A 16,931-nucleotide genomic window follows, 5' to 3' on the forward strand; every position below is an offset into this window, starting at 1 on the left:
TGGTGAGCATATGTGAAAAAATAATGCTAATAAAAAATAAATAAATAATTCTTTTTAAAAAAGAGAAAAATTTAGGTGTAATTCAAAGATCTTGGTAACTAATTAGATTCATATCTAACAATGAGAAAGAAGGACCACCATAAATGTGCCTGGGATTTGTTGCCTGAGAAAATTTAACCAAGAGGGAGAAGTAGGAGTGCATGCTCTCTCTGTCTCCCAAGTCCCACCACTTCCACCCCCAATTACTCTCTTGCTGGTTGCAGGGTTGTAGAAGATGAGGTTAGTTTTAACTTACTGAACCTAAACTTGAACCGACTTTGGAACTCGTGCTGGAGAATAGATTTAGGAGTAAATATCACATAGATATTAGATGATATTGAAAGGGAAACATAGCCGTAGAATGTGTAGTGAGGAGAGGATCAAAGCAAGAGTCTTGGGCCAGTTGGTGGCATGACAATGACGACCTCTGGGTCCCACATAGCCAATTGCATGGTTCGAGTCTCTTACATTCTGCTCACATGTGTATGAGTGTCCAAAAATCTCAAAAGGAGAAATGGAGAAGGGATAACAATATGACCACCCCCCATGGTGGTGCTTTCTCACTTTCTCTCTCTCCCTCTAAAAACTGCTCATGCTCTCTAGTAAATAAAAAAATAAAATAAAATAAATCCAGAGTATTGGAGTTATGAGAGTCCCTCCTTGAAGTTGGGAGGGCTGGAGACATGAAATAGGAAGGAATAGAGAATCAGGCGAATAGTTAGAATTTGAGAAGCCCTGGGTAGAGAGTTTCTATAAGGATGATTTAGGGAGTGGACAGATAGTGAGTAATTTAAAAGAGACAATTTCTGCCCTTCCAAAATGAAGCCATACAGAGAGTAGACAAGGTTGTCAGCCAAAGAACTTGAAAAATTATTACATTTTCAGAGTGATGAGTACTGCATGTAACTCCAGGGAAGGACTAGAAAGTTTGGATATCACAGTCAAGCTGAAAATACATCTGAGATGATTGGTTATGAGGCACAGAGAAAAGGCGTGATTCCAATATGTTATCAAGAATTTGTGTCTGGGCACTTAAAAATCATTTTCTTTTCTTTTCCTTTCTTCTTTTAAAATAAGACATGGACAATAATTTGGTATAAGTTTGATTTAGGGATTCAGTGTCACAGTCTACTAGAAATATTCTGTAGCTCACCTGAAATATGGAATTAGTTTGGGTGGAATTGTATGTAAGTTATATGTAACCTAGAGTGGTACCGTTTCCTCATATGCTTCAGTAAGGTGTGTGTGTGTGTGTGTGTGTCTGTGTGTGTGTGTGTGTGTGTGTCTTGTTATAATGCCGGTTGTTATCAGTAGGAAAAAGCATATGAATAAGACAATAATCAGCTTGAACAGCCCATTAAACTCCCAGGAAAAAAGGTTTCCCAGAGAACTGGTGGTCAATCCATTTATAAAGAACACATAATCAACTCTGCCATTCAATCTAAACTTTCATTCTTAATATGTCAACATACCGATTTGACTCTCTTCTAAATTCTGGCGATACATAAGGTAGAATTCTACAAATTAAAAAAAGCTATCTCCTCTGGGCAGATGAATTACAGAGTGGAGCCCTTCCTCCCAGCTATTAAAGTCCAGCTCAGGGACTTGGCCGGCATTAACTCCTGACTGATTTCATACCCCTGTTTTCCTTCCTCCAGCATCTGGGTGAAATTGCACAACTGACTGCACATGGCTGTCCTTCTTTTCCCCCTCCCTCTGTCTCTTCCCCTTTTTCCACTTCCTCTTCTTTTCTTCCTCTCTAAACCCCTCATTTTCCTTTCATTCCCTTGCCTCCCTTTCCCTTTCCTTCCCTTTTCAGTTTGATTAAATGATGATAAGATAAAAGAATGAAGGAGTTCAGGAGGCAACACTTTCATATCTTTTTTTTTTTTTTTTTGAGAGGTTTTCACTATAGGGCCCGTGCGCTCGCCAGACAGAGAGAGACAGAGAGACAGAAAGCGAGAAATCACCCCCCAGGGGGGATGGTCATGCCGCAGTCCCTCCCTTCTCCTCCATTCTCCTCTCGGGATCTTGGGCATGCACATACACGCGCCCGGCGTGAGTTTTAAGCCACTGGGTCCAGGACATGAACCGCGGTCAACTACATGGAAGTCCAGCGACATAGCCATTACACTAACCGCTGGTCCCAACTTTCATATCTTTTTGAAGAATTGTAAAACTGGGGGCCGGCGGGTGGTGTGGTCAGTAAGGGCACTGAACTCCCACGTGGCCGACTGTGGTTCGAGCCCTGGACTTGGTGGCCTGCTATCTCACTTTCACTCTCTCTCTCTCTCAGTCTCTCTGTGTTGAAATTAAAATAAATAAATAAAGTTAAATAATTCTTAAAAAAAAAATTAAACTGGGATGGGTCTGTAGCCTAGTGGTTAAGGAAGTTAGATCCCACAGTAGCAAAGTGGTTTGAATCCTATAGCCTACTGGCTTAGAAAACATGTCAGGCACGTGTGTGTGAGTGTCTCAAATCCAGGCAGAATGGATAGATAAAATATAAAAGTTACCACTTTAACCATGTTAAGTGGCATTAAGTATATTCACATTGTTTTGCAACCATTGCCATCCACAAACTCATCTTGTGAAACTGAAACTGTACCCATCAAACATCTCCCCATTCCCTCCCCACCTCAGCCCCCAGTAATCACCATTCTACTTTCCATCTCTATAAATTTAAACACTCTGAGTAATTCACAGGAGTGAAATTGTCACAAGGGTTCGGGTATCTCAGGTTCTTTGTCACAGGAGAATTCAAGCATGAGTCAGATAGTGAAGCAAAGAAAGTTCATTGAGTGAAGATGAGAATATACTTCACGAGCACAGTAGTTTGCTCTGTAGGAGACAGCACTGAGTGTCTTTTGGGATCTTGCTTTATAGGAGATTTATATGTATATTCATAAAGGGGCTGGATGTTTAAGGCTTAGGGGTGATCCTGAGGACCCCTGTAAGGGTACTTATTTATGTGTATGGTCCCTAGTGGGACATGCTTGTACATAGGATGTATGCATTATTAACATTCAAGATCTCCTCCCAGGGGCATGTTTGCTAGTATGCTAATAAAGAAAAGGTTTACTACATCAGTGATGTTAGTAGGTATACATCACTGTTCATGATCATAAAACAGCTACAAATCATGGTAGACATGGTATTTTTTAGATTATAATTTTTTTTTATCTTTATTATCATTTTTAATTTGAACAGAGAGAGACTAAGTAGGGGGGAGTAAGAAAGCAAGCTACCAGGTCTGGGACTTGAACCGCTGTCAGCCAAGTGGGAGTCCAGCACATTAACCACCATACCACCTGCTGGCCCCTTGGTGGACAGGATCCTTATAGTTTCTTTTTTGCATGTGAAGTTTTCTTATCAGAATTGGCCTGGGGGCCAGCAGTTAGCATAATGGCTATGTCCCTGGACTCCCATGTGGTTGACCGTGGTTCGAGTCCCGGCTTAAACTCATGCCAGGTGCGTGTGCGTACATGCCCAGGATCCCAAGAGGAGAGGGAGATTTTTCGCTATCTGTCCCTCTGTCTCTCTCTGTCATTCTGGTGAGTGCATGTGCCCTGTAGCAAAAACCTCTTAAAAAAAAAAAAAAATGAATTGGCCTGGTTCCTGCTTTCGTCCCCCTGTCTCTTGCTTCAGTCTCCTTCTCTGTGAAGTTTTGTTCTCAAGCCTGGCCTGATTTCTGTCTCCTACTTTTTAATCCTCTGTCTCAAAATCATACTATATTTGTCCTTTTGTGACTGGTTTATTTCACTAAGGACAGTAGGTTCATGGTGCCTCCATGTGGTAGCGTGTGTCACAATTTTCTTACTTTTTAAGGTTGAATAATTTTCCATTGTATGTATTAGGTCATCGGAAAAGTCATGACGTATTTTTGCATAGAAAAATATTTGATTTTTCCGATAACCCAATACATACCGCATTTTGTTTGTCTATCCATGTAACACTTGGATTGCTTCCACTTTTTATCTGTTGTGAATTATGCTGCTATGAACATAGATGTGCAAAGTTCTTTTGGCTATATACCCAGAAATACAATTATAAGATCATATGATAATGTAATGGTTTTTTTTTTTTCTTTTTTTGGAGAGGTTTTTTCTGCTATAGGGTGTGTGCGCTCACCAGGAAGACAGAGAAAGACAGAGAGACAGAAAGTGAGAAATCACCCCCCAGGGGGGATGACCACGCCACAGTCCCTTCTCCTCCATTCTCCTCTTGGGAACTTGGGCATGCACACACACGTGCCCAGCGTGAGTTTAAGCCACTGGATCCGGGACTCAAGCCGTGGTTGGCTACATGGGAGTCCAGCGACATAGCCATTATGCTAACTGCTGGTCCCTCGATAATGTAATGGTTTTGAACTTTACTTTTTTTTTAATTGCTAGAGAGTGATGTGCTCACCAGAGAGAGACAGAGTGACCACATGGGGATATGGTCAGGCCACCATCCCCTTCTCCATCCTGTTGGGATTTTGGAATCATGGACATGACCTCAGTGTATGTGTGTGGTTTTTTTTAGAATTATTTTATTTACCTTTATTTATTTATTTATTTATTTATTTTAATTTGACCAGAGAGGGACAGAATGAGAAAGAGAGAGAAAACAAGCTGTCAGGTCCAGAACTTGAACCACAGTTGGCCATGTGGAAACCCAGTGCCCTTAACTACCACACCACCTGCCAGCCCTCAGGTGTATTTTTTAAGCCACCAGGTCTGGGATTTGAACTGGGGCCAGTCATTGGTTGTTATGGGGCTGTCCTGAGCTTTGTGTTTTATTAATTAAAATTTCTTTAAAGGTCTAGCATTTAACTCTGGTGTTTTCTTTTTCAACAAAGACTTATGCATCTGTAATTCAGGTACTGAAAAATCTGAATTCAGTTTGCTTTTCTCCACCTTCAACTATGCTCTGTAGGTCCCTTGGAAGATTCTATACTCCAATTTCTTTTAGTTACTAAAGATTTGGACAACCCAGTTAAATGCTCTAGTCTCTCTCCTTTCCACATCCTTCCTCCACTCCCTTGTTCAGGTCTGTAGGGAGACAAGGGTAAGATCTGCTCTTCCTTCTGGCTCCCTTCCTGTCCTCTGGTTCTATCTCCTCCATGGGTAGGAGGAAAGGGTTAGTTAATATTTATTTATTTTTATTTGACCAGAGAGGAACGAGGGACAGAGCAAGAGGGAGAGAGAGAGGGAAAACAAGCTGTCAGGTCCAGAACTTGAACCACAGTTGGCCATGTGGAAACCCAGTGCCCTTAACTACCACACCACCTGCCAGCCCTCAGGTGTATTTTTTAAGCCACCAGGTCTGGGATTTGAACTGGGGCCAGTCATTGGTTGTTATGGGGCTGTCCTGAGCTTTGTGTTTTATTAATTAAAATTTCTTTAAAGGTCTAGCATTTAACTCTGGTGTTTTCTTTTTCAACAAAGACTTATGCATCTGTAATTCAGGTACTGAAAAATCTGAATTCAGTTTGCTTTTCTCCACCTTCAACTATGCTCTGTAGGTCCCTTGGAAGATTCTATACTCCAATTTCTTTTAGTTACTAAAGATTTGGACAACCCAGTTAAATGCTCTAGTCTCTCTCCTTTCCACATCCTTCCTCCACTCCCTTGTTCAGGTCTGTAGGGAGACAAGGGTAAGATCTGCTCTTCCTTCTGGCTCCCTTCCTGTCCTCTGGTTCTATCTCCTCCATGGGTAGGAGGAAAGGGACAAATGCCCACTTCTTGGTTTTTACTCTCCTTTTCTAGAACTCACATAGAGTCCTTCACTTGTCTGCAACCAAGTCTCTTTATTTAGATATCTCTACAATTGTTTAGGTCACTACTAGGCTTAGTTATTGAAACTTCTTATTCCTTAACCATTGCCCTAATGGATTGAAGCTATTTGTATATACACAGTCAGAATAAATAATTATTTTTTAAAATTTAACTGTTCCAAAAACTAACTCTCAGTTTCATTTATGTTGATATGTGTATAGCTTCTCAAGTTCATCCTTGGAAAGGATGTCATTCTGGTGTCTCTTTCATTGCATGCAATCTGTGTATTGACAGTTTCTTATGGTGGGAAGTTTTGTGAATCCATGTTTGGATTTTACTGTTCTTTTGTTTAGAGAGAGATATTTTGCTATAGTGTGTGTGTGCTTGCTGGAGAGACAGAGAGAGAGAAAAAGCAAGAAACTTCACCCCCCCGTACCCCACTGGATGGCCAGATTGTAATCCTTTCTCCTCCATTCTCCTCCCAGGATTTTGGGTATGCATGTACATGCACCCAGCATAAGTTTCAATTCACCAGATCTGGGGCTCAAACCATGGTTTACCATTTAAGAGTCCAGCACCTTAACCACTATGCCACCTGCTGGCCTCTTACTTGTTTAAGTTTTAAAGTTTAAACTTACTACTCAGTTATGGAAGTACATCTCATTTTCAGATCTTAGTGCTGAGCACCCAAGTGAACTTTGCCATAGACTCTGACTTTTTCCTTAGCCTGGTCTATCTCTGTTTGATAACACTGTATGCCATTTGGTGTACCTCCTAGCGTCTATAAACTCTTTTTAAAAGAGTTTGGAAAAGACTTTAAAATTTTTCATAAAAATTAAGAAAGTATAAAAAAAATCCTTTGCAATTTATATTACCCAAGAATAAATACTATTGCCATTTAAAGTATTATACTATATATGTATAGATAGATAGATGATAGATAAATAGATTTGAGATTATGTAATACATACATTTTAAAAAATTTGACAGAGGGCACATGAGCTCACATATATATTGAGAAAGAGAGACAGAGAGAGACAGAGACAGAAAGTGAGAGAGCACCTCCTATGGGGAACAGTCATGTTACAATCCCTTCTCTTCCATTTCTCCCTCCATTTGGGAATTTGGGCACACATGCATAAGTACTTCACATGTTTTTCAAACTGCCAGGTCCCAGAATCATGCAGTGGGCCATATGGGAAATAGCCACTTCACCACCACACTATAAACTGGCCCAATACATACAGTATATTTATATCCAATTGTTTTCTATTACTGTAAATATTCTTCCACGCCATGGAACATTCTTTGAAATACAATCTTTAATTGACATATTACATTCTATTTCTATCAGAACTTATTTAATCATTCTCTTGGTTTGAAGCATTTATCATAAAAATAATATCAAATATTTATTCAATACTTATGGGAACCAGCAGTTAGCGTAATGGCTATGTCGCTGGACTCCCACGTAGTCGACCACGGTTCGTGTCCCGGACCCGGTGGCTTAAAATTCACGCCGGGCGTGTGTGCGTGCGTGCCCAAGATCCCGAGAGGAGAATGGAGGAGAAGGGATTGCGGCATGACCATCCCCCCTGGGGGGTGATTTCTCGCTTTCTGTCTCTATATCTCTCTCTGTCTGTCTGGCGAGCGCATGTGCCCTACAGTGAAAAAAATCTCTCAAAAAATATTTATTCAATACTTATTATGTACTTGTCAGTGCTTTTAATGCTTTATTATATATTAGTTCTTTTAATTCTCATAACACTTTTGGTATCCCCATTTCATAAGTGAGAAAACTGAGAAATAGATTTAATCATTTGTACATATGAGGGTGCTTCAAAATTTTTTTTAAAAATTGAGTTAAAGTACGAGTCTATTTTGGGGTAAAACATTTTGAAATCTATGCATTGCTTATTCATTATATGTATTATATTTTCCATAAACTTTTTGAAGACCTCTAGTATATCTCAGATAATACTATATCGTTGTTTTATTAATCTATATGTAAATGAACTTCCTCATGCCTTCATCACTTTATGTGTGAAATTGCTAACGTGTATACTAAGACTACTTGTGTCCAAGATTCGGGGTCATTACACCTGCCAAGGGTGCCTTTCAAAATGTAGCCTTATTTTTGACAACTGCTGTCATAGGTAGTATTTATGGTATTTTCTCAAGCTTTTAGGCAGCTGGAAGTCCTTTTACATTAATAATCTTACACTATTTGGCTGAAAAAATTGGCATGGTAAAAATACATCCTGCTCACATGTATTTCTACTTTACCTTAGTTTTATGTAATGTACATAAAATGTTACCTTGTGTCTGTGTTTCTAGGTAATAGGAACCTTTGGTAACTTTGTTTTTTATCTTTGGAAGATAATTTCTCTATCATCCTGAATTCAATGAACTAAGATTAGCAGGCAAAATTTCTGTGTTTTTTTTTTTTTTCCCAAAAAGTTAAAGAAGATTCCATGGAAATATCACAGGGAAAAGGATTTTAGAATTTTTACAGTGATTTCGACAGTTCCAATTAGGAATGTCCAATATTTCTGCAATTAGATGAAAATTAATCACCCATCCTTCACTGGTTCTTCGGATTAGTAGTCTATGATCAATATTTTTTGAAATAATCATCATGGAAATCATGTTTCATTGTGCTTTATTGAGGTTCTGTGTCTCAGTTGCAGTACAGCTTAGACTTTGAATTGCTTTGGATTCTAAGTGTGCAAGTCAGGCAAGAGGCTAGCAACCTGGAACAAATGAAAATGCACACTTACTGTGTAATTTCTGGAGGCCTGTGTTGCTTGTGATTCTTTTGCATTTTTGTTTTTAAGTGTGACTCTCGGTAGAAGCTTTGTCTTGGACACAATACTGTTGTTAATAGTGAATGAAATGACTAGAACTGTACTGAGGGAAAAAAAAAAAAAGTAGGCTGAAGGATTTATAGCAGACCACTGCAAACCAAACGTTGCAATTATCTGCAGCTGAAAACAAGCAGCTTTTAATGTGTCCATTTGGCCAAGAAGAGAGAGGAGAATTATAGACCATTGCTCTTTCCTCCCGCACTCTCATACTCTGCCTTCTTCTTCTTTATATAGTTTATCATCCATAATTTCAGGATGTATTTTGCTACTTTAAGCTGTTTTATCTGTAGGCTTATGAGGTCACTCATGTGTGAATTCCTTTGTTAGTCATCTCACCTTTTGCCTTGATGATAGAAAATTGATCAGGCCTAAAGTACAAGTTCAATAGACAACCCCCTTGGTCTTTTGTCTAGGAGAATAGCTACCATTGAAGGCCATGAGCAGGTTGCTATTAATATGACAGCCTGCTCTATCTCCCACTGTAATTTATAATGAAATACCTAATCTCCATTATTTTGATCCAAGCAGGCGATCCCATGAAAAAGTCTTTTCATCCAGTTCCCAATGGCTGTTACATGAGAAATGGCAAACCAATAATTTTTGTCAAGTTTTTTAAGCCAACAGAAATGCTTTTCCACTGCTACAGTTTCAAAAGGCACAGATAAAGCTCATTCACTGAGATGAATGAAAAAGCCATCTGGGGTTTTTCTTTTTGACTTCCTTTCCTTTTCTCCATCCTTGTAATCAAATTTGAGCAAAATCAAATGGGGCTTTCTATGAAAGTACCTTTTGTTGATCTGAACGAGCTGGTAATTTACAAAATACCCTTCCTTTGTGAGGAAGGCTAAAGAAAAAAAGAATCAGTAGCTTTTAAAGCTGGGCCTTAGTGGGACTCTAAATGCAATGAAAGCAGTCTGTGTTGAGAGATTGAAATGCATTTCAAAGCCAGGCCTGACTCGGGGTACAAGGAAGAACAGACCTATGTGCATTTTGTAGGAAGAAAAATGTGAATGGAAAAGGAAAAGGGGAGAGAAACAGGGGAAAATCTGGATAATACATTAAAGTAACCATAATTTTGGAGGTGCCTTCGTCTTATTGAAAATGTGTATGTAACCAGTGATACCGAAGTCGGACACCCTCAATCAGGATGCTCAACAATTTGAGCCTTTACTTTAAAGTTTGGAGCAGCGTGGGTTTGTGGAGAAAGTCAGCTCATGATGTGTGTGATGTTTTTCTCCAACTTTCTGTTTTTCTTCTTTGCTTTGGGATCTTGTGGGAAGTGCCTCAAGAAAACATGAAGATGCTAATTTTTAGACAACTAAAATTTGCTGTTTTCCCTCTTTTTGCCTGCTAGATCTCCTCACCATAGTGATTCTTCTTCATTCTTCTTCACTCTTTTGAATTTGGAAGGATGGCATAGACATCTTAAAAACAGTAAGTAAAATGTGTGATATTTTCTTCAATTACTCTAATGGTAATACAGCTGAGATTTGGGTATTGGAAGAGTTTGGAATCATCATAAATGCTTCAAATGAAAATAGGTTTGGTGCAACATTTGTATTATTTGATGTGGATCACTTTTGGCTTGATTTAACTGTTTATCACCATATTACTATTGTGATGATGAACGTGTTATTCACGACTGCTTTACTATATATATTCTGGGATAGCTAAGTATTGTGTGGCATATAGTGTATGACTTTGTAGCATAACAGTTTAAGAAACAATGCAAAAATTGCAGGAACTATATTTGAAGATGCTAAGTTTTCTTGTTTTATGTACCACATAACCTTCCTCACACATTAATACTTTTGATTCATAATAATCATGTCTTTTAAAGACCTTTCTGTTTATGCCTGAAATAAAATTCTCATATGAATTGTTTAAGTTTGTTTCTTCAAATTAATATCCAGAGAGAAGCAAGAATAGTTTTGATATTATAAACCAAATAATTTTAAAGACAGTTTAAGTGACATGTCTTATAATTCAATCAAACATTATAATTGAAATAACAAAGCTTTGCTTAGAGATAGTGTTGCCCTTTGGGAAAGTGAAAAGTCTATTACTTCCTAAAATTAAGACAGACATAGGTTATTTGAAGACATGATACTTTGGATTAGAGTACATGCCACAAGTATTTTTTAAACATAGATGCAGTGCTGGCATTTCTAAGTAACTACAGTGCATGTTTGATACACGTAAGTGCCTTAGCAAGTACAATGCATGTCTGATATATGTAAGTGCCTTAGTCAGAACACAGCAGTATGAGGAAGAATCACTTCTACTGTCTGTGATGGCTTGAGTGGTATTTGTGTCAGTGCTGACACTGCTAAAGCAAGCAGGACCTGAGAACCAAGAACAAAACAAGATTAAATGAAACCGAGTCCTATGTTTAACCCCAAAGGCAACAGTCAGAGTTAGAGATGTTGAAATGAGGAATGAAATTCTGATCATTTCACCAAGATCTCTATTAGAGCCAAACCCTTTCTCTTCTAACTATTCCTCATATCAAATCTAAATTCCTGGAAGTTTGTGTTTAAGATGAAGCCCGTTTTCCATGCTTTTGCAGCTTTGGTCTCTTTTCCAACTTCCTACATTTATCATTGCTTGTGGTTTTGAGCCATTTGCTGCCTCCTAATGCCTAACTTGAAAATAGCATGTGTGGCAACCTGCCAAGACGGTGACAGCAGGGTATTGGTTTGTATTGGTATTGAAGTTTCAAAGTTGTTGTTACCTATAATTTCAACAGTTACTACAAAACAGGTTATTAAAACCCGAGGGGGTGGGGGGGTGGACGACAGTAAAATTAATTGGTGCATTTTTGATGATCCTGAATGTGGTTCTTTCTGCAAAAGGCAGTTGAGTTGTTGCGTTGTCTACATGGGCATGAAGTTCTAAATGATCTGCACACTGTGGCTGTGGGCATTGACTATAGTCTTAGATTGATAGAGAAGCACAATAGAAAAGAGGCTTTGTTTGAGAGATGTAATTAATTATGCAGGTATGTAGAATTTTTCTATTGATTTTGTTCCCTTTTATCTACATTAAGATTGTTGTTAAGTAAATATTGCTGTTAAATTAAGATTGTTATTTCATTTTAGTTCTCGAAAGAAAAAGTTGTTTCATTGCTAATCCCCATTTGTACCTAGGCAATAATGCTTTGTCTTTTGCTTACTAGTTTTATGTCTAGTCAATCTTATAGCATTTTGCAATCTTATAGTATACCACTATGTCTAGTCAATAATACAGTATTAACCATGTTATCTTTAAGCAGTTTCAGTAATAGCTACTGTACTTTATCTTGGTGCAGTTGTAAAGAATCTCTGTAAAGACACTGTTAAGAAATAGGTAATCAGGCCTGAAAATTAGCGAAGGTTCCTGCTTGCGTAGTTTATTAATGATTAACTGTGCTGAGCTCTTGTCAGTACAGCAATGAATGTTTCCTTTTACCCTTCGCCTAAATGTAAACATTATTCTACAAGCACCTGCTTCTTGGGGAACTGGAAAGCTAGTTATTTGCTACTTAACCACTGGGACAAGGGGAACCTTCTCAGGTCTTCCTTGCAGGCCTCATATTCCCAGATATAACAATGGATATATTACCTTCTTTACTCTTGGCTGAACCAAAACAAAATATAAACGCAAACAAAAAACCACACTCCTAGAAAATTTAGACATCTAGTTCTTTGTGGTATCTTCAAAAGTTATTAGAGGAATGGAAAAAGGTGACACATTTGTAAAGACATTTGGGCATGTCTTTTGATCATGAATAGGACAGTTGGGTCTAGTCAGCTTAGCTGGTGATGGCATAAAGACAAAGAAGACCAGAGCAAGTTTTCACAGATACTGACTTTACTGCTAGCCCCAGTAAAGTAGGAGCCAGCTTTTGGTGACAAAGAGAATGAGTCAAGACAATATGGGGCAGGTTTTGATCAATGCGAGATCATCCCAGTCACTGGTCACACAACTCCATGGCACTGCAAGCATGACAACAACACCTTGTATGCTGCGAGCATGGCCACAGCACCTTATATGCTGAAAAAGGTGCCAACTCTTATTATGTCCTAAAATTCAAAATGGGAAATTGGGACCATAATAAACAGGAAAAAAACCCTTTTTGTAGCACCACCTTCTAAGTGCTTTTATGCAGGTTATAATACAATCAAATAGATATAAATAATGACCACATAATTAAAAATAGAATATAAATTAGTTTAAGACTCAGAATAAAAAGAACAACATATATGTGAAAGCCATATATTATAAACTTTTTTTTTTTTTGAGTCACAGACTTGGCTCAAAGCTTTAACCAATTAAAACAAAAATGGAAAAAAAAATTATCAAAAAGATGACTTCTCGATCGTGAGCATTTTATCCACATTGTTTCGAATCCTCACAACAACCCGAAAGCTGACTATTATCCCATTAGGAGTTGAAGAAATGCAGGACCAGAGGGACTTAGTAACTGGCCTTTGGTTACACAGGTAACATGGCCAATGTGGGACTAGCTCCGTCGCTCTGACTTTCATGACCTTGGCTTTTTTGGATAACACAGATGTCAAACACTCTTGCAGTCTCCTGCGTTTATTTCCTCTTGTGTTCTTCCTCAAGGCTAATCTGGAATCATAGATAGCAGATCTCCATAGAAATCCTGTAATAGACTCCACGTTCACAGAAGAATGAGTAGAAGACTAGACTTTACAGAAGGGGGGGGGGAAGAAGGAGAGTGTTTACTTTTCACATCCCACAACAAACTTCCTGAACATTCCCATTCCCATTCTTCATTTGCCAACATAGGAGGTTCGTCTTTTTGAGCCTTCCTTCATGCTCCACCCAGCTTCCATGTCTGCTTTATTTTTTATTTATTTTTTATTTTTCTATTCCTGGACCCCACTTTCTCTCTCATTCTTTAACTTAATCACACTTTATTACATAAGAATACTATATTTCTTCTCCAAGTCCTAAAATAAACCTGTGTGTCTGAGCCCAGAGCCAGGCTTGGCACACCCCCAAAGCCTTCTTGTTAACAGTTCTTACCTTACTTAGTAGTAGTGAGGATGATATAGGAATTGAAATAATCTCTTCATACATTTTCCTTCAGAGAAAAACATACCAGTCTGTTGGCTTTCCAGGTACTTAATTGTGAAAGAGTAAGAACTTCCAGGAAGGTGAAGGGGACAGGCATTAGAGATGATTTTACTTTTCTTTTGCTTGTAGCTAGCTATCCCTGATACCAAGCTCAAAGTACCATAGCAAAACAGCTTAAAACATGTTAGTTTATATGGGGCTAAGACCGCGTAATTAAAGGACAGCTTTGAATAGAAAGTTAAAGATGGAGGGCGAGGTAATGTTAGGAATGAGAAAAGCAATAAAGGAGAAAAAATAGTTTATTTAGTAACATGGTGTTTTAAATGATTGAGTCTCCTTTTTAAGTATGCCTGGTAAATTTTATTCTACACTGCAATGAGAAACTATATTTACATATTAAATGAGCAATGTCAAGTTTACTTAAATGAGAGTAGAATGCTAATATCTAGAAGAAGGGCAGGCCAGAAACTTTGAAAACTGAAAATCAAGTCTTTCTAGGGTTAATGTGATAAAGGCTTAAACTTGTAATAATGCACATTGAATTGTGATTAGGTGGTAGGGATTTTTAAAAATTTAGTTATTTTACATTCATTTACTGAGCATCATCACAGCATACAAAATGCAATTTCCATCCAGAATAAAATGTATAGTTATATATATATGTTATCATCAACACATAATTTTCCATATCTTGTTATTTCTCACTCTCTGCCATTTCCCACCCTTCTCCCACACTGTCTTTAGTATCTACAGTTACTTTCCATTCCTTTTTGTTCTCCCCACATTTTATTGAGTCACAAAATATCTTAATTAATCTAACTACTTTCAATAGCAAGTTCAACTGATATATACACATCTGTGAACACATGTTTGACTTTAGGCATGAAACTGAGTAGAATTTTAAATAGTATTTTTTAAATATATATTTTAATTTCAAGAAAATCAGTTTAGCTTTAATAAATCAAAATAAAAAAATGTTAAGAGAGCTTTGCTTAAAACTTAAAGCCAGGAAATTGATTAGGATTTTATTCAAGTAGTAGGTACATGAATCTATCGGCAGCTCAAGACAAGACAAAAATCCTTAAGTCTGGGAAACAAAGCATAGAAGAAAATTAGTAGGATTTTAGTCAAAAGTTCTAAGATTCTATTTCACCAGTTCATTCTCATGTACTTAATCTATCTTCTGTTGTGGTCCAATCTTTCTGTTTAAATTCTAGAAGATAAGATTCAACTCCAGACTTGTCCCTATAATTAAGTTGGCCATTTTCTTAGTTGTTTTTGAACTCTTATTTCTGTTAGTTTCTCCAAGAAACAAGACATTATAACCTTATTGACCAAAACCACAAACAATACAAGATACTAAGATTGGCAAGAGAGAAACGTCAAGTTATCTACAGAGGATATCCCATCAGGCTAACAACAGACCTCTCATCGGAAACAATGTGAGAGAGGAAAGAATGGGAAAATATATTCAAAGTGTTAAGGGAAAAGCAATTTCAACCAAGAATACTGTACCTGGCAAGATTATCCTTCATATGGGAAGAAAAGACAAGAATATTCTCAGATAAGCAAAATCTGAAAGAATTTACCAACACCAGACCAGATCTCAAAGAAGTTCTGAAGGGAGCACTGTACCAGGTGGTAAGGTTTATGAGTTCAGCTCCTGTGTACTCTTTTAAGAAAATTTGAAGAGAAAAATGTAGGAATCAAGTATAATGACTCAATGCATATAATTTGTTTTGAGTTTGGGGCACACAGTGAAAATTGAGAAACATTTTATAAAATATTTTGGAACCCCAAATTCAGAAAGCTTTCAGGAAGTCATTTACCAGCAAACTGGTATTTTTTCTGCATAGTTTCCTTTAAGTTACTCAGGCCTTTGCTTCTGCTTTTTGACTTAAACAGTTGATGTTTTGGAGCTTTTGGAGCCTTGAACTTGATTGTCAGTCAGTGTAGTTCTCTCTGGAAAAGATGTCAAATCTGCCAGCCATCCAGAGCTGCCTGCATTGTCATAGCTCTAATGAGTATGTCCTTCAAGAATGAATTACGGGCTAAAAATAAATACTTTTTTATGCTCACAGACTCCCTATAAAGTGCTCTGAAATCAATATGAAAGATTGTAATTTTTTCCCTCACAAAGGCAGTTACAATAACAGATTAAATAATGTGTACTTTCTTTCTTCAGAAGAACAAGCTCTCTTAATAAATATATGTTGGATCCTTAGGAGGTGTAAAGAAATGGGACAATGCCAAAAGTATGCTGTGAAAAAAAAAAAAAGAAAGCATAGCCACTTTCAATTTTCTTTACTTTATCCAGTGGAATCATTTAATAGTGCAACCGGAGGAGCTAATAGGACATAGTGAAATTAAAATATGAGCACAGGGAAGTTCAGGGTCCCCATGCAATTTCTGTGCAGAAAGTGAGATTCAGATATGGTTTGCATATGAGTTCAGGATTTTTTTCATGTGTTGGAGAAACCAGATCAGGAAAAAAGTCTCCTATATACATAGCAGAGCCCTCTCATTTGGATGAATTTCTAAAACACGTAGGTATGTTTTCCTTCTTGTTGGGCTACTAGACATAACCAAGGAGATAGTCAATTATGTTTTCTCATAGAAAACTTAAAAATAGACAAGTTATTTTACTGGTCTTCCCCCCAAAATATGTCCAGCTGCCTGTAGGGATAGCACAGCCCTTCACCAATGTAGTAGAAGTAGAAAAATAGAACAAAGAAGAGAGAGGGCCTGGAAATGTGAAGAGAAAGTGAAAGACAGAGGAATGAAGGAAAAGTCCTGAGATAAACTAAGTTCTAAAATAATTCACTTTTGGAGACCAGCAGATGGCATAATGGCTATGTCGCTGGACTCCCATGTAGTTGACTGTGGTTTGAGTCCTGGTCCTGAAGTGGCTTAAACCTCATGCCAGGAGGTTGGCATTAAATAGGTGGCCTGGGTTTGATTCCCAGTCTGATCTAATGGCTAGGTGCTTGGGAAGGCTGAGGCAGGAGGATTCCAAGCTTAATTTGGCTTGGACAACAAAGCAAGACCCTATCTCAAAAAGAGAGGGCCCTGTTGGTAGTGCCTGCATTACCAACTGAGAGGCTAAGGCAGAAGGATTACAAGGTAGAAAAACTCTATCTTTGACCCTCTCCCCCACCAAAAAAAAGAAAAAAGA

At 37.9% G+C, this 16,931-nt stretch overlaps 1 long non-coding RNA gene across 2 annotated transcripts in view; it reads left to right on the top strand.

The window, feature by feature from the left end:
• Positions 1-10,026: 10,026 nt before the first annotated feature.
• LOC102486141 (uncharacterized) overlaps positions 10,027-16,931 on the top strand; it is a 491,111-nt gene continuing 484,206 nt past the window's right edge. For both annotated transcript variants that reach the window (XR_003549230.1, XR_001370304.1), the window contains exon 1: positions 10,027-10,102. This is a non-coding gene — a long non-coding RNA (uncharacterized LOC102486141). The remainder of the gene's footprint in view (positions 10,103-16,931) is intronic.

The sequence above is a fragment of the Tupaia chinensis genome, unplaced genomic scaffold (assembly GCF_000334495.1).
Source record: "Tupaia chinensis unplaced genomic scaffold, TupChi_1.0 Scaffold000212_1, whole genome shotgun sequence".
Lineage (NCBI taxonomy): Eukaryota > Metazoa > Chordata > Mammalia > Scandentia > Tupaiidae > Tupaia > Tupaia belangeri.